Genomic DNA, 15,600 nt, shown 5'->3' with positions numbered 1-15,600 from the left:
GGAGCCAAGGGGTGGCTGCCCCAGTGCCAACAGGCATGTCTGAGTCAGGTCGCTGCCCACAGAGGGAGCTGCTTCACCTGCGCCCAGCCTTCCCAGGGAGGTCGTGGTGCTGGCCTTGCTGCTGGCGGTGGTGGGGGAAGGTTTGCTTTCAACAGCGGTCAGAGCTGCCACGGATGAGCGCCTACTGTGTGCCAACCCTTCCCCCGGGCTTCTCCACCTATTCTCCCAGCACATCTCATTCGAAGGGCTACTATTTGCTAGGTTGTGTGTTAGTAGCGGTGGCTCAGACGGTAAAGCGTCTGCCTGCCAAGCAGAAGACCCAGGTTCGATCACTGGGCCGGGAAGATCCTCCGGAGAAGGAAATGGCAACCCACTCCAGGATCTTCACCTGGAAAATCCCCTGGAAGGAAGAGCCTGGTGGGCTCCAGTCCAGGGGGTCGCAGAGGGTCAGACACGACTGAGCGACTTCAGTTCATGTGGCAGTGCTGGGGATTGCTCGGGTGTCATGAAGCTCACATTCTAAAAGGGGGTAGCATATTCTATTTTATTCTAGAGGAAAGTGAAAGTGAAAGTCACTCAGTTGTGTCCAGCCCATTGCGAACTCATGGACTGTACAGTCCATGGGATTCTCCAGGCCAGAATACGGGAGTGGGGAGCCTGTCCCTTCTCCAGGGCATCTCCCCAACCCAGGGATCGAACCCAGGTCTCCTTCGTTGTGGGCAGATTCTTTACCAGCTGGGCCACAAGGGAAGCCCAAGAATACTGGAATCGAATCGGGGTCTGCTGCATTGCAGGTGGATTCTTTACCAAGTGAGCTATCTAGTTGAGGGGAGTCATAAATACTGTCATCATGTATTTATTTTTATTATATAAATTTAATTTTATTAAAATGTATTACATACAATTTATGTTATGTAAAAGTTATGTTCTGTTTCACATCATATCATGCTCTTCCCATTTAACCCTCATAATGACCCTGCCAGGGAGATATTATCTTCATTTTGTAGCTGAGAAGACAGGGTCAGAGAGATAAGTAACGGGTTAAGAGCTCAAAGCTGGTGAACAGGCAAGCCGTGCTGTGCGGGAGCCTGGTGGGGGACCGTGGCCCTGGGAAGGAGTGGAACAGAGCTGGATTTGAATCCAAGAAGGATACCCCATCATCTACAGACCTTGGGTTTCAGAGCTGGTGTGGTTTCTCTGCGAGGACCGTTGGAGACATACCTGGGGTAGCGTGTGTGCTCAGCTCCTGGCTCGTCACGGGCGCCAGGTCAGAGCCACCTTCTTCATGGACATGCTCACGATCCCTGTGAAGTCAGGGCCACCGGGCTGCTCTGGGCGGGACCCAGGCTTCTGGCCGCCAGTGTGGAGCTGCTGATGTCACTTCAGGGTGCAAGGACCAGCGAGAATCAAAAAGCCTGCACTCCCCATCTTGCACTGGGCTTCCCTAGTGGCTCAGACAGTAAAGAGTCTGTCTGCAAAGCAGGAGACCTGGGTTCGATCCCTGGGTTGGGAAGATCCCCTGGAGGAGGGCATGGCAACCCACTCCAGTATTCTGGCCTGGAGAATGCCATGGGACAGTGGAGCCTGGCGGGCTACAGTCCATGGGGCCACAGAGTTGGCCACGACTGAGCGCATCGCAGCTCACCACACCCCCAACCCTCACACCAGAGCCCCAGGCGGGGAGGGGCGGGGCTCACAGCCCGCCTAGTCTCTTGGCCCTCCCTCTCACTGGAGGGACAGCGGGCATCAGGGTCAGAGGACAGACTCGGGACCCAGGCTGCTGGGCTCCAGTCCTGGTTCTGCCAGCGCCACGTGGACTGGGGCAAATTCCTTATCTGTTAAGTGAGGTTTTACCACATAGGGTTGGAGGGAAGGTCGAGTCTATGCAAAGAACTCAGGACAGAGCTTGTTCCAAGGATCATTAGCGTGTGGCTGCAGACTGATGAAGAGGGCCTCCCCTCCTGATGAGAGCCAGGTTGACACCCAATCCCACCACAAGGAACTGCAAACGAGTCTCAAAATGAAATGCCAGGAAATGGCGGCTTTCATCCAGAAAGGGGTCAGGCAAACACCTCTCCCCCGTCTTCAGCTCGGTTCTCTGGGAGCAGAGTCCAGGAAGCCCACCCTTGACCCTGCCCCTCCTCTGCCCTCCAAAGGGTCCTGGTGGCTCACAGGGATGTTACAGGTGGCTGCCTCGGGATACAGTTCCCAGGACCATCGTCTTGATCATTCATTCCCAGTTTCCTGAGAAATACTTAAGTCAGACTTATTTGTTCCACCCCCCCCTTTTTGTTTTTAACAACTCAGTGGGTTTTTGTGTAAAAGGTTGTAGAACCATCACCACAATCAATTGCAGAACACTTTATCACTCTAGAGAGAAATTCCATACCATTTAACCATTCCCCTCCCACCTAACCTCCATTCCCCCCAGGCACTGGCAATCATGAATCTGCTTTCTGTCTTTATAGATTTGCCTGTCCTGGACGTTGCTTATAAATGAAATCCTACACTATAAGGTCTTTTGTGACTGGCTTCTCCAGATTTATTTATAGACTCCTGCACAGAAAGAGTTAGGAGGGATCTCCCAGATCACCCGTCAGATTTCAGGCCATCCTTCATCCTTCAGTGGGGCCGCAGTTAAGCAGTTGACCCATTCATTCATTCATTCATTTATCCATGGATCCATTCATTCAGCAGAAAACATTTATTGGATACCAGTAACATGCCAGGCTCTGGTCCAGGAAACACAGAGACGCAGGCGGACGAGACAGAGAAGGCCGGGGCATGAGGCCACAGTCAGCAAACACAAAAACACAAGCAAAACGGGAGCTGTCCGGTTGCAACCAGGGCTGCAAACCCAGCAAAAGAAGGGAATGCGGGACTGGCCCCAGGGAGGAATGCTGCTTCGCCTGGTGGTCAGAGGAGGCTCTGGTAGGGGGGGTATTTGCAGCAAGGGAGGCCCCGAAGTGGAAGTCTAGAGGAAGGGCCTTCCAGGAAGATGGGCTGAGTCTAAGGACTGAGTCTGCGGTGGCCCGGGGCGCAGAGAAGGCCAGAGCGGCTACAGCATCGGGCCGGGGACAGCGGCAGGAGGTGGGGCTTGCCCTCTCCTTGATCTTCCCGGGCTATTTACTCACTGCAGTGCCCTTGTTTGCTCATGCTGGCCTTTTCTTTCCTGGTCTGGATGGCAGGGTTCAAACGCTAGAGATCTCTTTACGCCTGGTACCCAGCCTGAGGCATGGTTCCCACCGTGATTTGGGTCAGCGTTGTTTGAAGTGATGTCTTAGCAGGAATCCCCATCACAGGCCTTTCTGAGAGCAGGTTTACATAAATGAGGGTGGGGTGAGAGGCAGCTGCAGAAGCCAGAAGGGAGTCAGGAGGGCGGGCCCCGGGGGATGGAGCAGAACCGGGTCTCCAAAGACACGCTCTCCCCTTCCCCTGGTTCCTGCATCACGCGGGGTTTTTCCCCCACATGCCCTTGTTTCCTCTGTCATTTCTCCTTGAGAATCAAGTTGTTCGGAAAAAAGAAAACCGGTTGCATAACCGTGTCGGTTGGCAGGCGTGTTCCAGTTTTAAAAAATATGTCACTCTCCACGCTGCCTGTCCCTTAATCAGGCAATTCCTTTATGATGTAGTATAGTCAGGGAGAGGGAGGAAGAGACAACAAACCCCCAGTCCTTGAAATCTCAAACAGTTTCTTGTGGGGAATTAACTCAGTGAATGTTTGACTTGAGCTCAAGAATGTCTTTTGTTTCCATTTCTAAATGACAAAAGGGACACCAAAGAAAGGTAATAATTTGGTATTAATCAATCTCCTTCATTAAAAGTAGCTCCCCAAGCTGAGTGTCATGGAAACAGTGAACTTGGGGAGGAAGTCTTGGGGGGCTGTGAAGAGGGGCCGTGAGGCTGTTTGTGGGAAAGGCAGGGTCACTGCGTGGGCACGGCTCCGGGGAGCGCAGCACGAGGCAGGATGAGTGGTACTGGCGCCGAGAATAGCAACATCACGGGTTGCATCTTGCTCGCATTCCAGCCCTTCTTAAGCCTTTTCAAACACCCTGTCCTTTTCTACCCACAGCAACCCTCTGATGTAAATCTTGCTATGCCCATTGTACAGTTGAAAACACCGAGCCTTGGGAAGTTCAGAGAATTTGCCCGACGCTTGCAGCTGGGTGGGACGGAACAGGGGCTTGCACCACGCCTCCTGGCCCCAAAGGCCGGCTCTATCCCTGCAGTCTCTTCATCTCTCAGTGCTCTTTGCCCCTTGCCACATCTTGGCGGCAGATCCCGGCAGATCCCAAAGCCAGCCCTCTAAGTTTATCAAGAACTTAAACCATTTCTGCCAAATTTTCTGCCAAGGGTGTTTCTGCCAAAGATGCCCTGAGTGGAAAGGCAAGTTTGAGATACCTAAGAAGCTTCTCTCCAGCACTCAAGTCTTCCACAGGACCCTGTTCCTCCTTTCCCAAGGGACCCCAACCCCCTTTCTCCTGTGAGATCTGCTTCCCAAATCTTATCTGAGCCCCTCCCTTCATCAAAACACCCAGGTTTTGCATCTTCTCCGTGGCTTCCTGGCTCACGTCAAGTCAGTAAGCCGGGGAGGTCAGCCTCTGAGCCGTCTCACGGAGGAAGTGCGCGAGGGGCGGGGTGGGGTGGGTGGGCAGTGAGGCTGCTGTTCTCTCCTTGCTGGGTTCACCTGCATCCCTAACTCTCTCTCTCTCTGAGCCCAAGCCCCGAGCCCCCTCCTGCTCCTCTAGAACTCTTCATTATGTAAAACAGCTTAGGCAGCCATTCAGGCTAATTCTTTCCCCAGCTATTCCTCACGTCTTTATCGAGTATCTGGGCTGTAAACACAGGGCTGGCCATCACTGGAGGTGGAGGTTGGGGACAGGATCTTTTGGCAAAGACAATATTTTCACTGGTGAAAGTTGAGGTGGTGAGGAATCTTACTGTTAACACATCCTGTCTCTGTCCCAAGGTCACCCGTGTTATAATAAGCCGGCCACCTGGAATTTGAACAGTGCTCTTTACTGGCTAAAACACAGCTGTGTCTTGAGACAGCAGGAAGTCCAGAGAACCCGTGAACACATGCCCAGCAAAGGATGGTGGGCTGTTGGTCCCCTGAAAGCCTCATGTGTCAGGGCAAGGGGGCACCTTAGCCTAGACAGCCTCAGGAGGACCCTAAGACCTCTGACAAGGTGAAACGGGAACCCCTAGGCAAGTTATTGCCTCATATCAGGCTTTGTGACAAAAGCAAACAATTATTAAGCACCTACTGTGTACAACTGATGCTTTTGAACTGTGGTGTTGGAGAAGACTCTTCAGAGTGCCTTGGACTGCAAGGAGATCCAACCAGTCCGTCCTAAAGGAGATCAGTTCTGGGTGTTCATTGGAAGGACTGATGTTGAAGCTGAAACTCGAATACTTTGGCCACCTGATGCAAAGAGCTGACTCATTGGAAAAGACCCTGATACTGGGAGGGACTGGGGGCAGGAGAAGGGGATGACAGAGAATGAGAAGGCTGGATGGCATCACTGACTCAATGGACGTGAGTCTGAGTGAACTCTGGGAGTTGGTGACGGACAGGGAGGCCTGGCGCGCTGTAGTTCTTGGGGTGGCAAAGAGTCGGACATGACTGAGTGACTGAACTGAACTGAGCTGTGTACAAAGAACTTACTTCTACAGGACAGGGATCCATTTTGCAGAGCTTCCCAGGTGGCGCTAGTGGTAAAGAACCCGCCTGCTGATGCAGGAGACACAGGAGATGCAGGTTCGATCCCCGGGTCAGGAAGGTCCCCTGGAGGAGGGCATGGCAACCCATTCCAGTATTCTTGCCTGGAGAATCCCAGGGACAGAGGAGCCTGGTGGGTGAGGGCCCATAGGGTCGCAAACAGTCAGACACAATGGAAGCCACTTCGCAGCAGCAGCATCCATTTTACAGATGAGAAAACTGAGTCTCAGAGAGGTTAATTCACTTGTTCAAAGTCACACAGCTTGTAAGCAGTCAAGCAAGGCCTTGAGCCTAACTCTGCTTGATATCAAAACACACTCCCTGACCATTTGATCCTCCTGCTTCCCAACAATGAGCACGGGGCCTGTCTTTCTATCTGCTGAAAGAGGCAGAACCTCGTTGTACTTTCATGGATGTAACTCTGGAAGCAAAAGTCTGTGATGTCCTTTTCCGGGACTTTGGGTAAGGGTGGACTCTGGGGCAGTCCAGGACCCCTTACTGGGCTACCATTTCAAGGTCCGTATAGCATCTGGTTACCGTGGCAAGAAGCGGATGTAGCCAGTTCACGGACTCGTGTGTTCAGTCACTCAAAGTAGTATTTACTGTGTGCCCGTGGTGTGCCAGGCAGCTTGACGGATGTTGCCATTGTGAGCACAACTCATTCGGTTTCTGCTGGCATGAAGTTTGCTGTTCTGTTGGGAAAATGGCATTTGACCAAGTAATTAAAACATCATATCTGTCAGAGTGCAGTGCTGTATTTTAAGAAGAAAGGGATTTAATACAGGGGATTGTGTGTTTATCAAACCACGAGAAGGTCTGAAGAAGCAGGGCCTAGGCATGAGTCTCAGAGCACGTAGACTTCACCAGGAGGCGGGGCTGGGACCCTGAGGCCACGCTGGGTGCCCTGCCATTCTGGGTTTGGAGCCGCCTCCACTGACGGCACAGCCCACACCCCAGGAGGGGCTAGGGCTACCTGGCGCTGTGATCCGGGGATTTAGGGAGTCAGCTCGAGAAGCTCTCGAGGCCATCTCTGTTTCCTGACACCCAGGATGCTTGCCGCCAGGCGCACCTGGGAACTCGCTGCAAGAAAATCACAGACACTCTAACCAGTGGAGAGGGCCAGAAAGCGCGGAGAGGGGTGCTCACTCCGTGCTCGCCTTGCAGATGGAAGCCTCACTTTATCACGCATCCTTGGCGCAAAACAGTCTGTGGGACCAGGCTGTTCACCGTCTGGACCATGAAGTGTGGGGAGAATAGGCATCAAGTATCTGCAGATAACATCCAGAGAAGCCACGCTGAGGGTTGGGAAGGAAGACCCCCCGGGCGCCGTGGGTGCATAGCGATGGCATGCCTCCAGACTGTGGGGTCAAAGGCAGCTTCTCTCAGGAAGCGAGTTCCAAGCTGAGGTCTTAACGGTAGAGCCTGTGCAAAGGCCCTGAGACTGGGGTGCAGGCAGGCAGAGACGGCTTGGGTGACTGTTCTGTGAGTCCCCACCCCTTCCCACCGCCTAAGGGGTTGGCAGGCACTTTCCCGCCCAGCAGCATCAGCTTCGCCTGTGACTGGTTTGGCCGGATATGACATGTGCAGAGGCCTCGTCTGGTTTGGACTGTTGCACTTGGGCGGTCCACTATGAGAGGCACCCTTCTGGATTCCAGAAAGAAAACAAAGGAAGTTTAAATGAACCATTCACCTGAGTCCAGCCTCTATCGGCCAAACCCCAGCCAACCTGCGGACCCATGGACCTGGGAATAAATGCTTGCTACTGTAAGTCACTGAGGTTTGGGGTGGTTTGTTACACAGCACTAGTGTGGCTATCGCTGACTGATACACAGTCTGAGCTCCTGAAAGAAAGCAGTTCAGTTTGACTGGGATGGGGGGAAGACTGGGGATGGCAATGCAAGAGGCAGGGGCTCTGCCAGCCCCATTAGAGAGGATGGGGCTGTCTCCCTTTCACTCCGGGCAGGCCAAGGCCGAGAGAGGTGAGGGGCCAGTGGCCCGTGGCAGGTCAGGGGCAGAGCGGAGGTGGAGCCCAGGCTTCCTGGATCCCACCTGTGCCTGTCCTCCTTTCATCCTCTCTGAAGCAGCAGCAGCAGCCTCCCCACTCTGTGTTCACTGTGGCCGGTCATCAGCGGGCGCATCCGGTGCTGCCTGACGTAATCCTGTCAGTATCTCCACTTGCAGATACTGAGTAGATGGCGCATCAGAGAGGCTCCGCTTTCTGCTCAAGTCCAGCGCCCATAATCCCAGCTGCTGGACACCACTGGCCACTCACCAGCCTGGCTTCTCATCCCAGCTTGCTGAACTGGTCTGCTGGTGCCCTGGGCCCCAGTCTCTGACTCTGGGGCTCTGTGCAACCTGCTGGCTCAGGTCAGCTGGGTTTATACCTCAGGCGGGAGTGCTTGCGGGCTCTTTGATGTCGGTGATGTAGAGGGTCAGTTCCCATTGTGCAGTCCTGGTAATCACAGGCTTCTTTGTCAGCGGGCAATCACTCCTGTGGGGGAAATCTCCTCAGAAGGTGGCTCACAAAGAGGGCTTAGCCTGTGTCTAATGGGAAGTGACAAGGGCAGGGGACAATGAGGGGAGAGCAGAGGAAGGAAGACACAGGCCATTCTACTCTTGGGCCACTGGAGGAAGGAGGGAGATGAGAGCTTCAGAAATCCAAGGAGAGGCTGCCTCTGGTCTGGCCGGGGCACTGGACCACCTGGCTTCACCTTCCCAAATTGGACTGTGCCAAGCACGGGGCTTCCCAGGTGGCACTGCTGGTAAAGAACATGCCTGCCAGTGCAGGAGACGTGAGTGATGCCGATCTGATCCCTGGGTCGGGAAGACCCCTGGAGGAGGGCCTGGCAACCCACTCCAGTATTCTCGCCTGGAGAATCCCACGGACGGAGGAGCCTGGCGGGCTACAGTGCATAGGGTCACAGAGAGTCGGACACGACCGAGCTCAGCTTGCGTGCCAGCACAGGAACCCGTGGGATGCTGGCAGACGGTCTGCAGACTAGAGAAACCCGGCCGGCCCTCTCCCACATTTCCTAGCTCCGTGCTTCCTGGGTACACGGCAGTGGTGCACTTCCGGGACCCCTCGTCCTGCTGTGAGGTCACATGACTCGCCCTGGCCAATGAGCGGTGAGTGAAAGTGGCAGGCGTCACTCCCGAACTGGAACATTTAAATGCTGGTGCAGACCCTTCCGGGCCCTGGCTGGGAAGTGCCTCTTGAGAATGAAAAGCAGGAGCCAACACCCCCGTCGCCCCGCAGTGGACACGTGGGAGAGGTGAGACACACGCCCCTGTTGTCAAAAGGCAGGAATATTGTGCAGCTTCCTGTTACTGCAACATAGCTGAGTCTAGCCCCACGGATAAAAACAACGATGCAGTGAAAAAGGGACCCACTTACAAACCTGGTCTGCTTCTTAGAGATTCACAGGGCACATTATCTGTAAAGGGTCTGAGAAGGCCTGAGAACAGAAGGGAAAACTTGTCTACATTGGTTTACTTCAAGCTTTCCCAAATATATAGACCAGCAATCCTTCCCACCCATGGGACATCTTTCCTGGGACAGCGGGATGACGTGGAGACTCTTCCAGGGTGCTCTCAGACTCAAGAAGCACCTCTGAAGACATCTCATCTCAGACATCCTCCCACGAATGCTGGCGGGGAGGAAGGATCTGGATGCTCAGATCTGAGCGAGAAAATCTGCTTATCGACCTCGCCCTGCACCAGCTCCGTCTCCAGTGTGGAAGCTGTCTCATCTCTCCCAACCTCGGCACCGTTCCTCTGCCTCCAGGCTGCTGATGAGATGGCTCTGCAACGTGTTTGGCACGGCAGAGGTGCTAAGTTGGTGGCTGCAGCTGTCCCCAGATGTGCCAACAGCTGTCTGAAGGGTGGACTGCAGCCATTCAGGGAGCACAGAGCCAGGATGTGTTAAACCTGCCAGGGAGAGATAGCCAGATTTGGAAAGCAGCCTGGCAGTCTGTCAGCAACACAAAAGACCTCACACACCGCCCCTGTATCTCCCCTGACATGGTGAGTCTCCCAGCTGGGCCTCCCACACCACTGCCAGAGCCCACCCTCTCCCTGCAGCCCCAAGGATGTGGCATCCCGCCACCAAGGTCCTCTGCTGGGACTTGCGTTGGCAGAGACCCATGGAAACGGGTTCTGATCGTCCCAATTCCAGTCAGACTGCTGTGGTCCTCGGGGCTCAGCTTTCCCTGTTGCAGCCACTGCCATCTTCCCGTGGCATCCCCCGGGACCCCATTTCCACCTTTGCCAAGGCCCTCCCTCAGCAAGTTTTCAAGTTCAGACACCTGCTCCTGCGTCCTGCTGGGGACTAGACGACTGACTCTGCAGAATGTTGCTCTTTCCTCTGGGCCTCCATGACAGCAGTGGGGAGGGGAACTAGTCTTTTGTGTCTTGAGCCGTGGACTCTGCCCTTCGGATGACGCCTTCGGTGGAGCCCCAGACACACAACACAGGCCAGAGCCCCACCCCTCCACACCTCCCGGCTCACAGAGTGCGCTCAAACCCACTTGAAGAGCCTCCCAGCTCACGAGCAGTGCACACCTCGATGAGACCCATCTCCACCGCCTCTCCCTCCTCGTCTCCGGGGGACCCACACCCTCTGCTCCCTAGCGTCCCCTCCTCCCACAAATCTGCCTCCTGGCTCCTCTGCTTAGGTCAGAGAAGCCTGGCCTCTGTTTTAGAGGAGGGTTCCCCAGATGCTGCCTCTGCTGCTCAGGGATTCTAGGAGCTCACGAAGGCGGCAGAGCCCCTCCCACACTGTGGCCTTGCCCCCCGCCAGCAGGCTCTGCTGCAGTTAGATGCTGGAGGCGTGGGCACAGCAAGATCGTTTTTTTTAGCTTAGCTGGGGATCCCTGTTTTTTCATGGCACCCCTGAGCTAAGAGAGGCCTTGAGCTGTGCCCCAAACCTTCTTGGTGTAGGGGCTGGGCTATCCTCTCTGCCCCTGGAACAAGCACCGCAGGCCTCCGAAAACCCTGCCGGTACCAACCCCCCTCTGACCTGCTAGCTGAAGAGGGGATGAGAGCTCGTTAGCGGCCCATTAGCATTACTATTCAACTCAAGTGCACTGTCAGGCTTACACAAGGGAGCCGTCAGGGGCCCGGTCTACGGGTCTGCTTGCCCTTGCTTGAGACTTTAATCACGTCTGGAGGTGGCTTAAAAAAAAAAGTTATAATAATAATGATGGTGGTGGCTGGGGACAAGAGCATTCCCTCCCCAGCCTGAGTCGTGGTGCCCAGTGGGACGGTCTGAGGGGCACGGTGGCAAAATACACCCCCTAAAGCAGCCGCAAACTGGTGATAACAGACCCTGTGGCTCCATTCTAATCTGCTCCCTTCTAGACCTGCAGAAGGACCTGGCAACCCACCCCAGGATACTTGCGTGGGAAATCCCACGGAGAGAGGAGACTTGCAGGTTACCGGGCATGGGTCACAGAGAGCTGGGCACGACTGAGCAACGAAACAGCCTCTTCTAGAATCATGCCAGCTTGGTGAACGAACCCCTTGCCCAGTTTCACATTTCTTCAGGAGCGAGCATGGACTTCAGAATTTCACACCAGTCCCTTTGGGGGAGCTCCCCGAGGTGCGCACAGATCCTCTCCTGTTCCTCTTGAAATGGTTCACTCCCATCAGGTCATCTGAGATTGGCCAGGAGAGAGAATAACCGTATTATACTCAATAGAATCTTCTGCATCAGAGAGAACTCTTTTGGGAGCAAGTGACAGAAAGGATTAAGTCTAAAGGGCCCAAGAAACAACCACCACAGACGACGTTTTAAGCCGCAAAACACAGGCATTGGGGATAAAGCTTCAGGTCAGGTTGGATCCAGGCGGCTCTTAGAAACACTGGTGGAGTAATATAGGAATACAAACATGTTTATTTACATAAACATAGTAAGTCCCAATATAAAAATACTAGCGCTCTCCTTTGCCATCACTTGGTCCTGCTTTCCTTTGTGCTGACTGCACTCTCAGGTACTCCCCTGATGGTGCCAAGATGCCTGCCAGTGTCGCCAAGCTGCCACCCCACCTTCTTAGCCCGAGCATCTTCCTCTTTTTGAACCAGTCCCCACTAAAGTCCAGCATTGACTCTTTGGCCTCCCATTGGCCCAGCTTAGGTCACATGCCCACCCCTGAACCAATCATTGTGGCCAGGAGGAGGAGATGCTCTGATTGGACAGGCTTGAATCACATGTCCAAGCAAGCAGCCTAAAGGAGGATAACCCCATTCCAAGTCACAGTGGGCTGAGAGGGAGAGGATCGTTGGGTTTCCCCAGAGTAAGGGGTCCATATCCCAGAAAGGCAAAACCTTGATGGATATTTATATATACAAATACTGCAGATCTCCTTCATGGCTTCCAAATCCAGAGCTGGCTATATTTCAACCTCCACCCCAAATGAGGGAAAGCTCTCTCTATTAAGACGGCTGCCTTTATCAAGTAGGGGTAGAGATCTTGGCAATGGTCAACTGAAATTCAGACTCATAGATGCCAAGGTTACTCAGTTTAAGCTTCACCTGAGGCTTCTTCCCTTTGCAGCCCAAGAGGTTGACCAGTTTCTATGTCCAGGGAATTACACGTTTACACTGTTGGTGTCCACTAGACGGTGACCCCCTTCAAGCTGAGGATTTCGTTTTGTTTACTTCTTTAATCCCAGGACTAAAGGACAGTGCCTGGCAATATATGTATTGTTGCATAAATCAATAAGTTTCACAACTGGTTGTTTCTGACTTAAAAGAAAATTCTCCTTATAAATGTATTTGTGTTGTTTAGCCACTAAGTTGTGTCCAGCACTCGTGTATTTAAACAAAATTTAGCTTTTGAGGATTTCTACCCTCTGATTAGAACCACTCAGAAAAACATCTTCAGGGGACTACACATCAGACGTTTGATGCTACCAAGAATCTCTTCTCAGGCTGCTCAGTGTTGGTTCTTTTAACTCCTTCCACAGGGTTTGATTTGGAGTCCCTCTCCCCATGCTCTCGCTAGACCTAATCCCTTTGGCCATTCAGTTCAGTTCAGTTGCTCAGTCGTGTCCGACTCTTTGCGACCCCATGGACTGCAGCATGCCAGGCCTCCCTGTCCCTCACCAGCTCCCGGAGTTCACTCACACTCATTGTCTTTACTCACATTCTATTGAGTTGGTGACGCCATCCAGCCATCTCATCCTCTGTTGTCCCCCTCTTCTCCCACCTTCAATCTTTCCCAGCATCAGGGTCTTTTCAAAAGAGTCAGTTCTTCGCATCGGTGGCCAGAGTATTGGAGTTTCAGCTTCAACATCAGTCCTTCCAATGAATACTCAGGACTGATCTCCTTTAGGATGGACTGGTTGGATCTCCTTGTAGTCCAAGGGACTCTCAAGAGCCTTCTCCAACACCACAGTTCAAAAGCATCAATTCTCTGGTGCTCAGCCTTCTTTATAGTCCAACTCTCACATCCATACATGACTACTGGAAAAATCATAGCTTTGACTAGATGGACCTTTGTTGACAAAGTAATGTCTCTGCTATTTAATATGCTGTCTAGGTTGGTCATAACTTTCCTTCCAAGGACTAAGCATCTTTTTATTTCGTGGCTGTAGTCACCATCTGCAGTGGTTTTGGAGCCCCCCAAAATAAAGTCTGACACTGTTTCCACTGCTTCCCCATCTGTTTGCCATGAAGTGATGGGACCAGATGCCATGATCTTTGTTTTCTGAATGTTGAGCTTTAAGCCAACTTTTCACTCTCCTCTTTCACTTTCATCAAGAGGCTCTTTAGTTCTTCTTCACTTTCTACCATAAGGGTGGTGTCATCTGCATATCTGGTGTTATTGATATTTCTCCTGGCAATCTTGATTCCAGCTTGTGCTTCCTCCAGCCCAGCGTTTCTCATGATGTACTCTGCATTTAAGTTAAATAAGCAGGGTGACAATATACAGCCTTGACGTACTCCTTTTCCTATTTGGAACCAGTCTGTTGTTCCATGTCCAGTTCTGACTGTTGCTTCCTGACCTGCATATAGGTTTCTCAAGAGGCAAATCAGGTGGTCTGGTATTCCCATCTCTTTCAGAATTTTCCACAGTTTGTCATGATCCACAGTCAAAGGCTTTGGCATAGGCAATGAAGCAGAAGTAGATGTTTTTCTGGAACTCTCTTGCTGGATGTGGAAGCTGAGGATGGGGAGGATCCATCTTCTGGAGCACTTCTTCTGTCCCAGGTACTTCACTTGAAAGTGCGCTCAGCTATCGACTGCTAGCAATGCTATGAAGTGGGCACGTGTGTGCTAAGTTGCTTCAGTCGTGTCTGACTCTTTGCTGCACTATGGACTGCAGCCCACCAGTCACCTCTGTCCATGGAGTTCTCCAGGCAAGAATACTGGATAGAGTGGGCTGCCATGCCCTTCTCCAGGGCATCTTCCCGACCCAGGGACGGACACACATCTATTGCATTGCAGGCGGATTCTTCACCCAGAGCCAGGAAGCCCGTGAAGTGGCTCCAGCTGCCCCCAGTTCACAGAGTCTGAACCTGGAGGCTCAGACAAGGTCCTCATTTGCAAAAGCCGCACATCTGAAAAGGGGGCAGACTCAGGATTCAAACCCCGAGTAGCCTGGCCCCCAAACCCAGACTCTTCTGGTAACATCATGAGCTCCTCCTAAAGACGGGGTCTGAATTGAAGGCCTGTGAGCCAAAGTGCGCCAGGGAGGGTCTGGCTGCGCACTGCGGACGCTCTGGGTAAGCCTTGCCCAAACCGTCCCACTGCGGTCCCTGTGCCTACCCTCCTAGATACTGCTTCCAGCATCCTGCAAGAACTTTCACACCCAGAAAGTTCTCTGTGTCCATCTGCCTGTTTGGCACAGCTGTATCTGTAGGGCACCGCGGGCAGCAGATGGGGGTCAGTGAGTCCAGGGCTAACGAGCCATCTTGGAAAAGGTACGCAGACGAGAAAAGGCCAGCGCAGTCCACTGCCTGCCTACCTTCTATTCACCAGCTGCCAAGGGGGCTCACCAATTAAGTCGCTGTCTAGGGCTTTCAAAACCGCTAATCAAACCTGCCAAAATCGTTAAAAAAGAGCTTTTTACCAAGTTTCTCTTCATTTATTTTTCAAGTGCGTTAAAAGGTTCATTAAAGATCTGCAAAGGATGAAGAAGCCCTTCTCCAGCTACCCTCCTCCCTCGCTCAGTAATTAGGAAAGCAGCTTCCCCCAACAGTAGCTTCTGTGCCTCCCGCATTGGCAGCGGAAGACGTGGACGGGAGTTCAGAAGTGTCTTGTTAGCGTGTCTGCCTTGCAAGAATCGCTCACTAATGGGAGATGCTGGGAGTTGGTAATTTGGTGAAAATGTGCTGTTATTGTCAACAGACGGCGCCGGGGCCCCGCCTGCTCCATCTCTTGTACTAGGGACTCGGCTGCAAAACAATCAAAGAAGAGATGGCCCCCTGGGAGCCCGAGCCGAAGGTGGTCCCTTAAGGAACACTCCTGAATAAGTGGCATTTGGGAAGATGCAGATCCCCCCACCCAAGAGAGACGACCTTCCTGCTACCGTGAGAGCTGGGGCCTTGTGGGAAGGGTGTGGGTCCCGGAGTCAGAAAAGCCTAATGTGGAGACCCCATCTCTGCCCCTGAGTTGCCCGGGCAGCCGGTTTCATCTTTCGCCTCCAGGGTCCACACCTGTGTCGTGGCGACAGCAGACTGCCTCTGCTGCCCACGGCGGTCGTCAGCATCTCTGACACTGGTGGGGCGCTGGCCAAGAGGCAGGTGCTCTTGCCAAGATTCCCCGAAGACCCGTTTCTCAGACAGGGCAACTGAGGCTCAGAGAGGCTGAGTGATTTTGCGGTGGCCACACAGCTGGGGAGCGGAGCGGAATCTGAAGCCTGTACGTGGTGCACG

This window comes from Ovis canadensis, chromosome 2, assembly GCF_042477335.2.
Source record: "Ovis canadensis isolate MfBH-ARS-UI-01 breed Bighorn chromosome 2, ARS-UI_OviCan_v2, whole genome shotgun sequence".
Taxonomy (NCBI): domain Eukaryota; kingdom Metazoa; phylum Chordata; class Mammalia; order Artiodactyla; family Bovidae; genus Ovis; species Ovis canadensis.
This window is presented reverse-complemented; position numbering follows the sequence as displayed.